The sequence below is a fragment of the Lissotriton vulgaris genome, unplaced genomic scaffold, assembly GCF_964263255.1.
Source record: "Lissotriton vulgaris unplaced genomic scaffold, aLisVul1.2 SCAFFOLD_875, whole genome shotgun sequence".
In the NCBI taxonomy this organism is placed as follows: Eukaryota; Metazoa; Chordata; class Amphibia; order Caudata; family Salamandridae; genus Lissotriton; species Lissotriton vulgaris.
This window is the reverse complement of record NW_028251487.1, coordinates 103,122-116,543: the sequence shown is the minus strand read 5'-3', so window position 1 is coordinate 116,543 and position 13,422 is coordinate 103,122. Positions and strand designations below refer to the sequence as shown.

Here is a 13,422-nt window from a genome sequence, read left to right as displayed (position 1 = left end):
AGGTTCCTAAGCGATAAAAATCGCCGCAGCTCGGCGATAAAAATATCGCCGCTAAACCAACATAGCGATAATTATCGCTAGTTGTTGGTAATATGCCCCTAAATATATCAAAACGCAGTAAAAGGAAAATATATGTCAACTTACAACACGGAAAAATAACTTTAAACGCGCTACAAAGCTAATTCATGTAAACTTCTACTAGTTAAAATGTATATAAACGTGCTAGAAAGTTAATATCTGAGAACGCGCAACACAGTGAAATAAATGTAAACGCGCTACAAAGCTAATACATGTAAACGCGCTAAAGTTACAATGTATGTAAACACGCTAAAACGGAAATATATGTCAACGCGCAACACAGAAAAATAACTTTAAACGCGCTACAAAGGTAATTCATGTAAATGCGCTACTAGTTTAAATGTATCTAAACGCAATAGAAAGTAAATCTAAACGCGATAGAAAGTAAATATCTGTCAACGCGCAACACAGTGAAATAAATTTAAACGCGCTACAAAGCTAATACATGTAAACGCGCTAAAGTTACAATGTTTCTAAACGCACCAAAAAGGTAATATCTGTCAACGCGCAACATGGAAAAATAACTTTAAACGCGCTACAAAGGTAATTCATATAAATGCGCTACGAGTTAAAATGTATCTAAACGCAATAGAAAGTAAATATCTGTCAACGCGCAACACAGTGAAATACATTTAAACGCGCTGCAAAGGTAATTCATGCAAACGCGCTTCTAGTTAAAATGTATCGAAACGCGCTACAAGTTAAAATTGAACTTAACGCTCAAAAAAGCAAATATATGAACATACGAAACAAAGACAAAAATAACACAACAGATCATAAAGCAATAGCTGCAAAATAAAATAAAAAATAGTTCCAACACAAACACTTCAAGCCACTTGCTGTAGGTTTACTGTAGTTAGGCGGTCCTGCATGGGCGTCACTAGAAAAAAAAGTCTGATCTACAAAGTGCATTGACCTGTCAAAAACAAACACAAAAAGACAGACAAGCTCAAGAACCAATGACCATCAAACAGCTGCTAGAGGCGGAGATTACACACATCTCCAGATTACTTAACCGGTTCGATGCTGATGACGGAACCGCTCCGTCATCAGCTGCGGTTGGGCTGTGCTGCTGACGGAGCGGTTCCGTCATGGCCCGGCCGCCTTCTATTGAGCGGGGCGGGCCATGACGAAACCGCTCCGTCACGAGCACAGCCCAATCGCGGCTGGTGACGGAGCGGTTCCGTCACCAGCATGCGTCCACCGCGCGGCTGCCCCGCCCTCTTAGCGCTGCGGCGGAATAGCCGCCACAGCGATGTGGCTAATGCCTCGTAGAGGAGACGCATGCGCTGCCTATGCAAGACCTAAAAACGAAATGGAGGGTAATTCACTATAAGGACATGCTACACCGACCAAGACATGTCCTACATACAATGCACCCTGCTATACAATGCCAAGGGAAGGTTTAGGGATGGGAAGTGGGTTCACTTCACAGTCAGCATGGCAGTTCTGGACTGCACACAGACTCTGCAATCAGCGCTGCAGGCCCACCAGCAGTATTCGCTCTACCAGCCCTGGGCACGCACGGTGCACTCTACTAGGGACTAACAGGCAAACCAAATGAGCCAATTATGGAAATACCAATTCATACAGTCAATTCTACAATAGGGAGCATTCGCGCTGTGGCATTGAATGGCAGTGGCACAGCGCCCAGAAAGAGCAGAAACAGAGGAGACAGAAGCAAAAAATGGAAGGGAGACCCACACCAATGGTGCCAGGTCTCACAAATGACATCACTTGTACCTGCCTATGAGGTGTGAGGAACAGGCGGGACTTCACTTGTATTTGCCTATGAGGAGTGAGGAGCAGGTGGGACATCACTTGTACCTGCCAATGAGGTGTGAGGATAAGGTGGAACATCACTTGTACCTGCCTATGAGGTCAGAGGAGCAGGTGAGACATCACTTGTACCTGTCTATGAGGTGTGAGGGGCAGGTGGGACATCGCATGTACCTGCCTTTGAGGTGTGAGGGGCAGGTGGGACATCACATGTACCTGCCTTTGAGGTGTGAGGAGCAGGTGGGACGTCACTTGTACCTGCCAATGAGGTGTGAGGATAAGGTGGAACATCACTTGTACCTGCCTATGAGGTCAGAGGAGCAGGTGAGACATCACTTGTACCTGCCTATGAGGTCAGAGGAGCAGGTGAGACCTCACTTGTACCTGTCTATGAGGTGTGAGGGGCAGGTGGGACATCGCATGTACCTGCCTTTGAGGTGTGAGGGGCAGGTGGGACATCGCATGTACCTGCCTTTGAGGTGTGAGGAGCAGGGTGGGAATGAACCAGTGGAGTGTCATGGCGGGGTGGTGGCTGCCCCATGCCCCAGCTATCCCAGTCTCTCAATTGTATTCCTTCATTCGCATATATCTAGACCGACTCTAGCTCACCATCACCCCGCCCTCTATCTATTATCTTACTTAATACTAGGTCGGCGGTCAGGCACTATCAGGAGCTGTTTGTTTTACTTGATACACATAAGCCCGACATGTTATTTTTAACCGAGACTTGGTTTTGCGAGTCTTCCCTGCCCTCCCTCCTTGCTGCTCTCCCCCCCTCCTATGTTGCCCTCCGCGCAGATCGCCCGGCTGGCAAGGCAGGGGGCGGTGTGGCTCTCATTTCCCGGTCAGAATTTAATTTTCAACTCCTTCCCTCATCCCCCATCGTGTCCACTGATTATCTTGTTATTCGCTCACCCACTTTTTCCCCCCCCGCTCACTTGCTTATTGATGTATCGTCCACCTCAGTTTTCGCCCTTGTTTCTACCCGCCCTCCAGGACCTCTTGGCCCCCCTGGTGGTCAACCATGCCTCGGTCCTTGTGTTAGGGGACTTTAATTATTGGCCTACTGATCCCCATGAGTGTACTTCCTCTAAACAGTTCTCAGAATCACTTCAGGTCCTGAACTTTGTCTCTCATGTGCAAGTCCCCACGCATACTCACGGACACGTGTTGGACCAGGTCTGATCCCTCAACTGTTCTCTTTTATCGCTGTCTGTCTCCCCTTGTCCTTGGTCGGATCACTTCCTAATTACCTTTTCCCTTCACCTCAGCCCTGTAGGAAAAGTCCCGCTTGCCAAAAACATCTGGGCACGCAATTGGAGTCATGTTGATCTCCCGTCACTATCATCCTCCCTCCTGAATTCCTCGCCCAACCTGGCTGGCTTGTCTTCATCATCTCAAGCCGCCTCCATTAACACCTGGCTCGCCGGAGGTTGCGATTCGGTAGCTCCCTTACGGCGGATATCGGTCAGACGTCCCAATGAGGCCAACCAGTGGTTCAGTGAGGATTTAAAGGAGAAAAAGCTGACCCTTCGGAGGTCTGAGAGGCAGTGGAGAAGGGACTACTGTCCCATACTGAAAATCCAATATACCACCCTTTTGAGAGAGAGCTATACTTGGTGCAAAAACAGCTTATTTCTCCGCAAAAATTTTGGCTGCGGAGAATAAACCCAGGGAGATTTTCACCACTGTCCACGGCCTGGCTTTCTCGGACAGGGCTACCCTCAAACCCCCTCCTACCCAGTTTTTATGTGACTCCCTGAATTCTTATTTTTTGAATAAAATTAGTAATATTAAATCTAATATCCCCCCTCCCTCCCCTTCCTTTGTTGATCCCCTTCCCGCGACTGCCCAGTCTCTTCTCACCTCGATTCCTCCTCTTACTGAAGATGCGTTCCTGGCTATACTCCCCAAAGTCAAGTCAGGCTCTCCGGCTGACATCTGCCCGGCTCGCATTCTCAGACAGATTTACTCTGTCTGCACCCAGCCCCCTCTTACACTTCTGAATAGTTCCCTTGCCCAGGGGGTCGTGATTCCAGCTCTTAAATCCGCCACCATAGTGCCTATCCTTAAGAAGCCCGGGGCTGATCCTTCTGCCCCTGCCAATTACCGCCCCATCTCACTGTTGCCCTATTTGGGTAAGGTGCTAGAGCGCCACGTAACCGCGGTACTCAGCTCCTTTGTTGAGGAGAATGGGGGCCTAGCATCCCGTCAGGCAGGCTTCCGGCCTAGACACTCTACTGAGTCCGTAGTGGTGTCGGTCCTGGACAACCTCAGGGAGGGCATGGACCAAAACCAACATCAGGCCTTGGTGCTCCTTGATCTCTCCGCCGCTTTCGACACGGTGGACCATTCCATCTTGCTGTCACGTGTCGGAGCGGCGGGAGTCGGGGGCTCGGCCCTGGTCTGGCTTTCCTCCTTCCTGAGGGACCGCAACCAGGCGGTTCAGTTGGGGGACTTCTCAGCCGCCCCATTGAGGGTCACGTGTGGTGTTCCCCAGGGTTCTTCTCTTTCCCCTCTTCTGTTTAACCTCTATATCTATCCTTTGATTTTTGCTCTCCAGCAGCTGGAGGTCACCATTTATAACTATGCGGATGACCTCCAGCTCATCTTTAATCTATCTTCTTCTTCTCATTCTATTTCCAATTTCCAGTCTGTTATGATTTTTATCAGGGACTGGATGAACTTCAACCACCTGAAGTTGAACCCTGACAAGACCGAGCTGGTTCTCACGGGTGGTTGTTCCAGTCCCTGGAACTCTTTGTTTTGGCCTTCTTCTTTTGGCCCCCCCCACCCCTTCTTCCTCAGTTAAGACTTTAGGTATCAAGCTTAATAATCACCTCACTCTTCACTCACAGGTTAGTTCTGTTGTTTCTTCTTGCTTTTTCACCCTTCGTACTATCCGCACTGTCTCCCGCTTTTTTTCTCCCCTGGCACTTAAGCTGATCATGTCCGCCTTGGTGATACACCGGCTGGACTACGCGAATGCCCTCTACAACGGCATTCCGGCGTACAGTCTGCGGAAACTCCAGCTGGTCCAAATCCAGGCGGCTCGATTAGTTTATGGCCTATCACGTTCCCACCACTCAACCCCTTTGTTGAAGGCGCTTCATTGGCTGCCTGTTAGGGAGCGAGCCCTATTTAAAATAGGTTGTATGGTCTTCCAGGCACGATGGGGCTCGGCTCCCGCCTTCATCTCCTCCTTGATCAGGGAGTACACCCCCACCAGAGAGCTGCGCTCTTCGTCACAGTCACTCCTGCTGGTCCCTCGCTATAAACGCAAAAAGTGGGGAGGGGCCAATTTTTCTACCTTGGCACCCATCTTCTGGAACTCTCTCCCCGACCATCTAAGATCGGCCACGCATTATCTTCCCTTCCGGAAAGACCTTAAAACTTTTCTTTTTAAACAGGCTTTCTCTCTGTAAAACTGCTTCCACTTTCTTGAGTTTGTGGTTGTGATCTTTTTCCTCTGGTACCCTCCCTTCACAGCGCCAAGAAACCGCCAGGTGAATGTTGCTCTCTATAAATATTTTAAATTCAAATTCAAATTCAAACTCTCCAATTCTTGAGTGTGGTGAGGGGGGATTAGCTCCTGATGATATGAAATGGCCAATAGTCTGTTAGCGATCAGGACTGGTGCGTATTTCAGCTCTCTGTGACGTATCGCTGTCACGGTTACCTGTGCCCGAAGAGTTGACTTTGGTTGGTGCAGCGGACTCACTCGTGCATGTGGAAGTGGGAGTCGGAGAGTTATAAAGGACCTCTATGCTGCCACACTCTTGTTTCTAGCTGGATTGTGCCCTAACCTTCGTGAGAATATGAGAAGAATGTTGGGCAGTGGGCACTTGACAGGCTTTTATGATTGATTTATGCAAATGTTTGTATTCATCAGCCTGTATTGGGCTTAGAGAAGCTAGAGGTTGGGTAGGAAGTGATAGTTTAACCCTGGTTTTCTCTACAGTGGTCAGTAGCTCTACTCATGAATATACACTCAGTTACGTCTTAAATACTGCGCGTACTGAATTATTTGTTGTCATTTATTTGCACAATATCGAATCAATATCTGACCCTCTCTTGTCCTGTGGTAAATATAATATTACCTTATCGGAATTTCTATAGTGCCAAGTAGATATAAAAGTAAAAATGAGGAGTCTGTGGTGATCGAGTTAAAAAGGGCTTTATTCAATAACTCGAGTTAAGGGAGAGCTCCTTCACCAAAACAGGTTCAGGAGTAGTCTGAAGCTTTATTCACAGAGTACAATATTTATACAGTTCTTTTGCACGCAACAGGGAGGAGCCCTCCAAGCAAACACAAGTAGATAATCTTATCTCGCCTGTCATGTGCTCATGCAACAATACCAGGTGCGGGGAATCTCCAGTCAGGTCAGGGTCATTGTTCGCGAATATGTGTGTGAGCTCTCCAAGCAAATACAACCAGATAGTCTTATCTGCTGTCATGTGCTCATGCAACAATACCAGGTGCGGGGAATCTCCAGTCTCACAGACATGCTGGCGCCGAGGAAACTGTGACTAATCTGTCGGTACGTTCACAGCTGGAAGTGCGTTGAAGGCTATCATAGCGCCGGGTACGGCAGGTTTAATTCTTGTTTGGAGGATATTTGAGCATGCAGCACATCTTGATGGAGCTATATTCGGAATATGGTGCGTGACCTATGGACATGAACTGATATAGGAGAACAGAGAACGATTTGTGGGAGTGTGGCATGAAATGGAGGAGAAAAAAAATTAAATGGAGGGGTACAAGAGGGGACACACTTACGTATTATTTTCTTCATTCCCTCCTTGTCCCCTAGTGCACCCTTATGCTACCTCTATGTTCATCAAATTATCTATGTGTTCTTGTAACAATATTTTCTCGTTTTTCTTTGCTCGTACTTGGGGCCTAGGGATGCATGTAGTAGCACACAACCCACAGAGGGCTGGTCCACATTGTATGCAAAGGCAGCATGGGAAAATGATCAGTAGCATGAGGCCAATGATGGTCAAAATCTTCCAACCCCAATTTGTGAGCATACCCCATAACCACCCCGTTAGAGACCATTCTCCTTTAGCCAAATCGAGACTGCTTGACAACTTGTGTAACTTGGAGATGGCCTGATATACGGAAGGGGCGTTATCCGGAATATATACGCAGCAGCTGGTGGTGATCAATTTGCATACTCCACCACGATCTGCGAGAATTACGTCTAAAACCATTCTGTTTTGAAGGGTCATGAGTCGGTCCACAGCCATTTCAGCAGTGACATTGGCCAATGCACCTGCTGTCTCGTCAATTGTGGTTTGGACTACTCTTGTTAATTGTCTGATATGGCGGCTGTTGACCATGGGGCCCCAAAAAGGTATAAAACCCTTGAAGAAATCACCTGCCTCCTGCCCGGCTGTATCCTCCGTGTCTATGACCCCCCTTCGCCGTCTGTTCGGGACGGTCAGAGGGTCAATTTCATGATAATCCGCCGGGGCAGTGTAGGTAGAAGGAAGGAGAAATACAATGTAACATGTGCCGGACCAGCCATGTGGGAGCCAAGTATAACCTTTATCCCCACATATGAAATAGGTGCCCTGTGCGACCACAATCTGGGTATTGTTTGTTCCATTTAATTTGACTGTGTGATTGCAGATGCTATCACCCATATGTATCTTTCCTTCACTTTGGACACAAAAGGGGGCTTTTGATGATGCTACAAAAATAGGTGTAATGGATCTTTTTCTCCTGTCCATATACTGGTAATATAACTCATTAGATCTGTTACCGCGGTCAGCATAGGCTTCCTGTTCCAGCGGGGAGCCGTATACCCTGTTCTTTTCACTTGGCCAACATAAAGCGTATAGGTGATCTCGGAGCTGAGACTGCTCCTTTTTATCCGTATTGGCCATATAGGAGGCTTTGTTCGTTTCCCACCAGCCACTGCAGGAGCCTTTATAAGTAAAAGGGAGTGTGATGAAAGGCATGCCTTTGGCAACTGTATGGGGAAGAAGGCTGCATACCCAGCAGTTGGAGGTGTTCATGGCCAGTTGATGTTGTTGTAAAACGGTGATGAACGTTTTGTTCTTAAATTCATTTCTTCTGTTCTCTAGGTGTACTGGGAGCTCAATATGGGAGTGTACTACAGTGGCGTTGTGTGATGACTCAGGAGGAAAAGCAACATGGAGAGTCCAGCCAATACAGGAAAATATAGCACACACAAAAAACATAATGACTAAAAATATTATCCACCTGCTACGTAATGTCTTACAATATTTCTGTTTCATCATAGTCTGTTTAGCTTGTCTGCTAGCTATCTTCCGAAAGTCAGTAATCATTATTTGACCGTTTCACCAGATGGTCTGTACCTCTGGACTTAATTGATCAAACTTGAACTGGCTGCTTAGATCTTAGCTTTGAAGTATAGTCCTGCTGAGGTGTCGGGTCTAACAAAGGAGGCCGATAGTCCTTATTGGCTTTGTTCTTTTCAAATGTTCCAGTGTCTCCAAAATACTTTTTACAGTGACTGGCGTGAAGCCAACCTTTCCTTCCTTCAACCTTGATCGCTGTCCTTGTGGTCAAGAGCACCAGTTTCGGCTCTTTCCACCTGGGCTCGAGGGGGCTCGTTCTGTCAAAATTGCATACGAAGACCCAGTCTCCAGGCTTGATCACGTGTTCCGCTGGCTGTGTTTTGTTTGGGAAGGTGGCAGCGACCTGTGAACGACAAGAGCGTAGTGCAGACATCAAGGAAGCAAGGTAATCTGTCAACATATTACTGTCAATATCTGTTATTCTCCTTGGGATGGGTGTTCCCCACATATTCGGGGGTCTCCCGAACACTACTTCAAACTGAGAGTGACCTGTTCTTGAATGTGCTACCATTCTCATGTAGAATAGTGCGACTGGCAGGGCTACCATCCAGTCCACAACCTTCTCTGTACATACTTTGGCTATCTTTGTCTTGAGGGTCTGATTATGTCTCTCTACTAAGCCTGCTGCCTGGGGATGTCTTACACAATGAAATTTCCATATGTATCCTAACAATAATGACACCTGTTCCATGAGTTTCAATGAAAAAGGCTGACCGTTGTCTGAATAGATAACACGGGGCAATCCGTACCTGGGGAAGTGTTCTCTCACTAATTGTTTGGCTGTTGTCTCTGCCGTATTGAGGAAAATGGAATTTTACTCTGCTATGTGTCCCCTACGTGTACCCCATCGTGTAGCATATGTGCATGACATCCATGCATTTTCCCTTCATGGCCGAAAACGAAGACGCTTCTGCATTTGCGTCCAACGTTAGCACGTCAGTTATCCAGTCCTCCGTGAAAGCAACGTGAATTAGGCTTTTAGGCCTATGTTGCCAACGTCTTTACATGGTGCACGTTAAATTATCGAGATGCACCCGTTCTTGAGGCTCCGCAGGGCCAGGACACAAAATCCAGGCCTCAAGCCTCCTGAAACACTCTGAAAGCTGCAGCCCCGCCTGCATCCCTGACCCTTCCCTTACTTCCTGCCAGGCCGAGAGGTGCCCGGCACAGCCTGGCCTGCCTGCCAAGACAGTACTTTGCCTACAGTTATCTGTTCAGCTCCCCGGATCCACATTCCTAGCTAACGAACAGAATAAACATATCCTGCCTGCAGAAGATAGAGTCCAGTCTTTCTGTCTCCATGCAAGTGATTTACTGAACCCGTTTCCTTAGAAGACCCATAGCCCCACGCAATACATAATAGAATATATGCATACACTAGCCTTTAGTGATGAGCAGCCTTTGCCCTGATGGCCTTTAAATCAAGCAACATGTACTCCAAACACAAGATATCAGATATGCTATAGGTACAGGTCGTTCTGACATCCCAGACTTCAGTCTCCTCTACTAGTGCTAAAGTCAAGCCCCAGCTCTTCCCAGTTACACGTCAATACCACGTCATGCCAGTTGCGCGCGCATGTGTGTTAAAAGTTCCTGCTGACCCTGCAGGATTCCTCTATGCATCCACCCACCTATGACACTCCTGTGACGTCTACATCACACACCTCCGTGCACGCCTTCTTTTACGCCCATATGTTCTTATCTCTCTTCTTTTCACTTGTTACGCCTACTATATTCAATGCAACTGTACAGTTTTACTATATATATTGTGTGATGTTAATAAAATGTTGAATATCCCTTCCTGAACCTTAGTGGTGATGGAACCCGATGTCCATTGGCTCGAGCCACTTAATTAAAGCCCGTATGACTCAGATACCACGGATTTTGCCTCTCATTTATTGAGCTATTCTTATTGACATTTAATGTATAGAAAAATAGTCCCGGTAATTTTATTTACCACATAATCTGGTGCCCGAACAGGGACCCCTCCCCTTCCCCACGCGCCGGCGATGTAACGCAGGCCCCTGACCCCTTCTACAGCCGTGACGGACCCCTTCCTGTGCGCACCTGCAGGTTTTCCTGCTAACTCCCTCAGGCCCACGACCAGAGCCCAAGCCGAGAGAGCAAGGTCCGAGGTATCCGGAGGCCCACCTGTTCCGAAGCGCATGCGTAGTGCGTAGCAGTAACCAGACGTCGTAGCAGTCCAGTCCAGTCCAGTGTTGAGTTTTCAGAGGCCTTCAGTTTTGCTTCCCGGTGAGTACCGTTGTTGGGAACGCATCTAGACGGGTTCATTAATTTGTGCCCGGTCAAGATGGGTCTGGGTACACAGACCCGGTCCAGACGTGTTCACTTAGGTGGATACGGTATGACATGTCTCTTTATGGGACCGGTATGTTCTGTACTGTTTTAGCAGTGCATCCTGTAATTCAGTATTCCAGTATTGTTTCTCGAGATTTCCAGTATTGTGTTTTCCTATGTACTAGGTAACATCTGTTCGAAATGTTTTTATGTGTTTGATGTCGTGGTATGAATGATTGTTTGCACTTCATTACTGTGTTTATTGTGCTCACGTTCAAGTAAGTTCAAATATGCCGCTGTTTTCGAAATTACGTCAGATAGGAACTAGGAAAGGGATACTCGAAGAAGCAGTTCCTGTCCCGCCTAGGGACAGTCCCGGACATTTTATGTACCACAAGCATGGCTTAGATGCCATACTGTACTTAGACTTATGGGTAGATTATACCAAAGACCTGGAAGAGAAATACAGATGGCCTGTTTCAGGAACATGGGATGCTGAGTGCATCATGAGAGTAGAAGAAGCATTGTGGAAAAAGAAAGCCAGACAATCCCAGAAAGATGCCATAGAATTGTGGCGTAAAGAAGCGCATAAAAGAACAGAGAAAGAATTCAGACAAGCAGAGAGAAATAGAGAATCATCAGAAAAAGCCCAAGAAAAAGAATTGCTAGTAGAAGGTGAACGAGTTAGAGCAGAACAATTAGACCGCCAAAGAAATGCCCTTATGAAAGGCATGTATCCCCTTCTCACCGAGGGCCTACCCAAGGCGACCCCGGAAGTACCCTGTAATTTACCGCCACCATTGGTCCCGACTAAGCTACGTCATAAACCGACCGCAGCTGAAATTTTCCTTTCTTCCTACTTAGACGACACTGTCCCAGAAAATGCAATCACGAATCCTCCTCCACCTGTTCAACCTCACAACCCTGTTTATAACGCGATTCCCGTCACTGTTCCTCCAGCCACTGGTCCTGGCAATCCTTTTAATCCGCCAGTAACCCAGGTCCAGCCCACTTTACCTACACCTACAGTACCAGCACCAGCACATCCTGCAAGCCCTGGTGGCTCACATTTAGGAGCCGCGGGAGGTGGTTTCTCCACCCCTCCTCAAGTAAAACGAATATCGTTACGAGATTTAGCACTAGAACATACGCCAAAGGCGACATACGCAACACTTAGAAAGAACATGACTGATTGTATATATGATCCAGTACCAGGCGAGGACTCATTGGTCTTACACTCACTACGATTAAGACGTGTTACAGATTATCTGATCACTTTACCAGGCATGAGAGAAGAATTAGACAAAATATACCACTTCATTAGGACGGGGGAGGGACCAGAAAGTATACATGAAGCCATGGTACACAGAAAAGTGGAAACTCAACGTTTGCTTTTACAGTTTTTGATAAATTGTTTGATCAGGGAACAAGATCAACCACACAGAGAAATAACAAAACGTATGTTAACTTGGAGTGATAACATAGCAGTCGGAAAACATGATAAACAGACTAGTATAGAGTCCATGTACAGGAAAATCCGTAAGGAAATTCAAGACATACGTGAGAAAGAACGTGCCAACGAGAACGAAACCGAGAAAGAGGATGACACCTCAGACGAAGATGTAGCAACAGAAAACCCAGATAAAATAGCGTACGTAGGTAGGGCAAGACCCTTTGACAAACCCATACGCCTAGAGTGCAAGAAAACTTTTCTTCCTCCCATACCAGAACAATGTTCCCTTGAGCATTTATTCCAAGCCACCGATAAAGTCTTGAAACAACGAATAGATTACAGTGAGCTTAGTACCATGCATGAACAGGAACTAGCCCGATCAGCAGTTCAATGGGCTAGTAATTCTAGCATATATAAAGACGATGTAGTGGCCCAAACGTTTTTGAATCTTTCCCCAGACGAACAGCGACTAGTGGGTATGTACATGATCCAACATCTCATTACACTGTACGAAAGTCAGCATTCTGATCCAGGTCCCCTATATAATGTATTAGACGAGTTACTCCTGAACAGATGGAGAGGCCTAGGTACCGATTTAATTAATGTCATTCTAGAACAACGTCACAAATATAGAACGTTCCTGATTCCACATTTCGTTCCTGTTCCACCCCCAGTACGGAAAACATTCTACATAGACAGACAGAATCCTTTGCGAGAAGTTCATCCTGTTCGGACAACGGGAGGTGAGCTCGAGCGAGTATTTGTTTACACCCCCTTAACGAAAATTGAACTATAGGAAATGAAAAAGTTAGTGCCCTGTCACGATAAAGATCCAGCAGGGTTCCACCGTGAATTAAAAGACATGCTCCGCAGAGTATACGTATCCAGATATCATTAAAATGTTAAAGGTCCTGTTGCCTGCGGGCATTTACGAAAAACTCAAAGAAAAAGAATGGGAGGTGGGAGAGAAAAAGATTGATTGGGCAGAATTAGAAAACGAAGATAAAACACGAATCCCTGGTACTGGTCTCGGGGAAAAAGCCAAAGCATTGCCCGAGTTGTTAATACAAGTTTTGCCAAGATTACTAGCTACTAAAAAGGAAGACTGGGATGCCATATCAGCCTGTAAACAGAAACAAGACGAAGACACTAGTGATTTTTATTCCAGATTCGAGAAATGTTTCATTATTAATAGCGGCCTGAAAACAAGTAGTGAATCGTATCCACATCTTTTTGTGACCAAGCTAGTAGAGAATTCCTTACCACAAGTTAGAGTACTGAAGGTTGGGAGTACTTGGCAAGCTAACACCCCTTCCCAAATGTTACAGATGTTACAGTACCACCAGAACCGAATCAGAGAGGAGCAAGAACACGAAAAGAGACGTATGAAAGACACGAAAATTAAAGTACTAGTTGCACAGTCTGTTCCAGCAGATAGTCAGAAGAGGGGTACGACACCG

General features: G+C 46.6%; 1 protein-coding gene across 1 annotated transcript in view; it reads right to left on the bottom strand.

Moving 5' to 3' along the window:
* The window catches only part of LOC147662871 (pyrin domain-containing protein 1-like), a 76,508-nt gene that overhangs the window by 12,957 nt on the left and 50,129 nt on the right, over window positions 1–13,422 (bottom strand). The gene's annotated exons all lie outside the window — the stretch shown is intronic.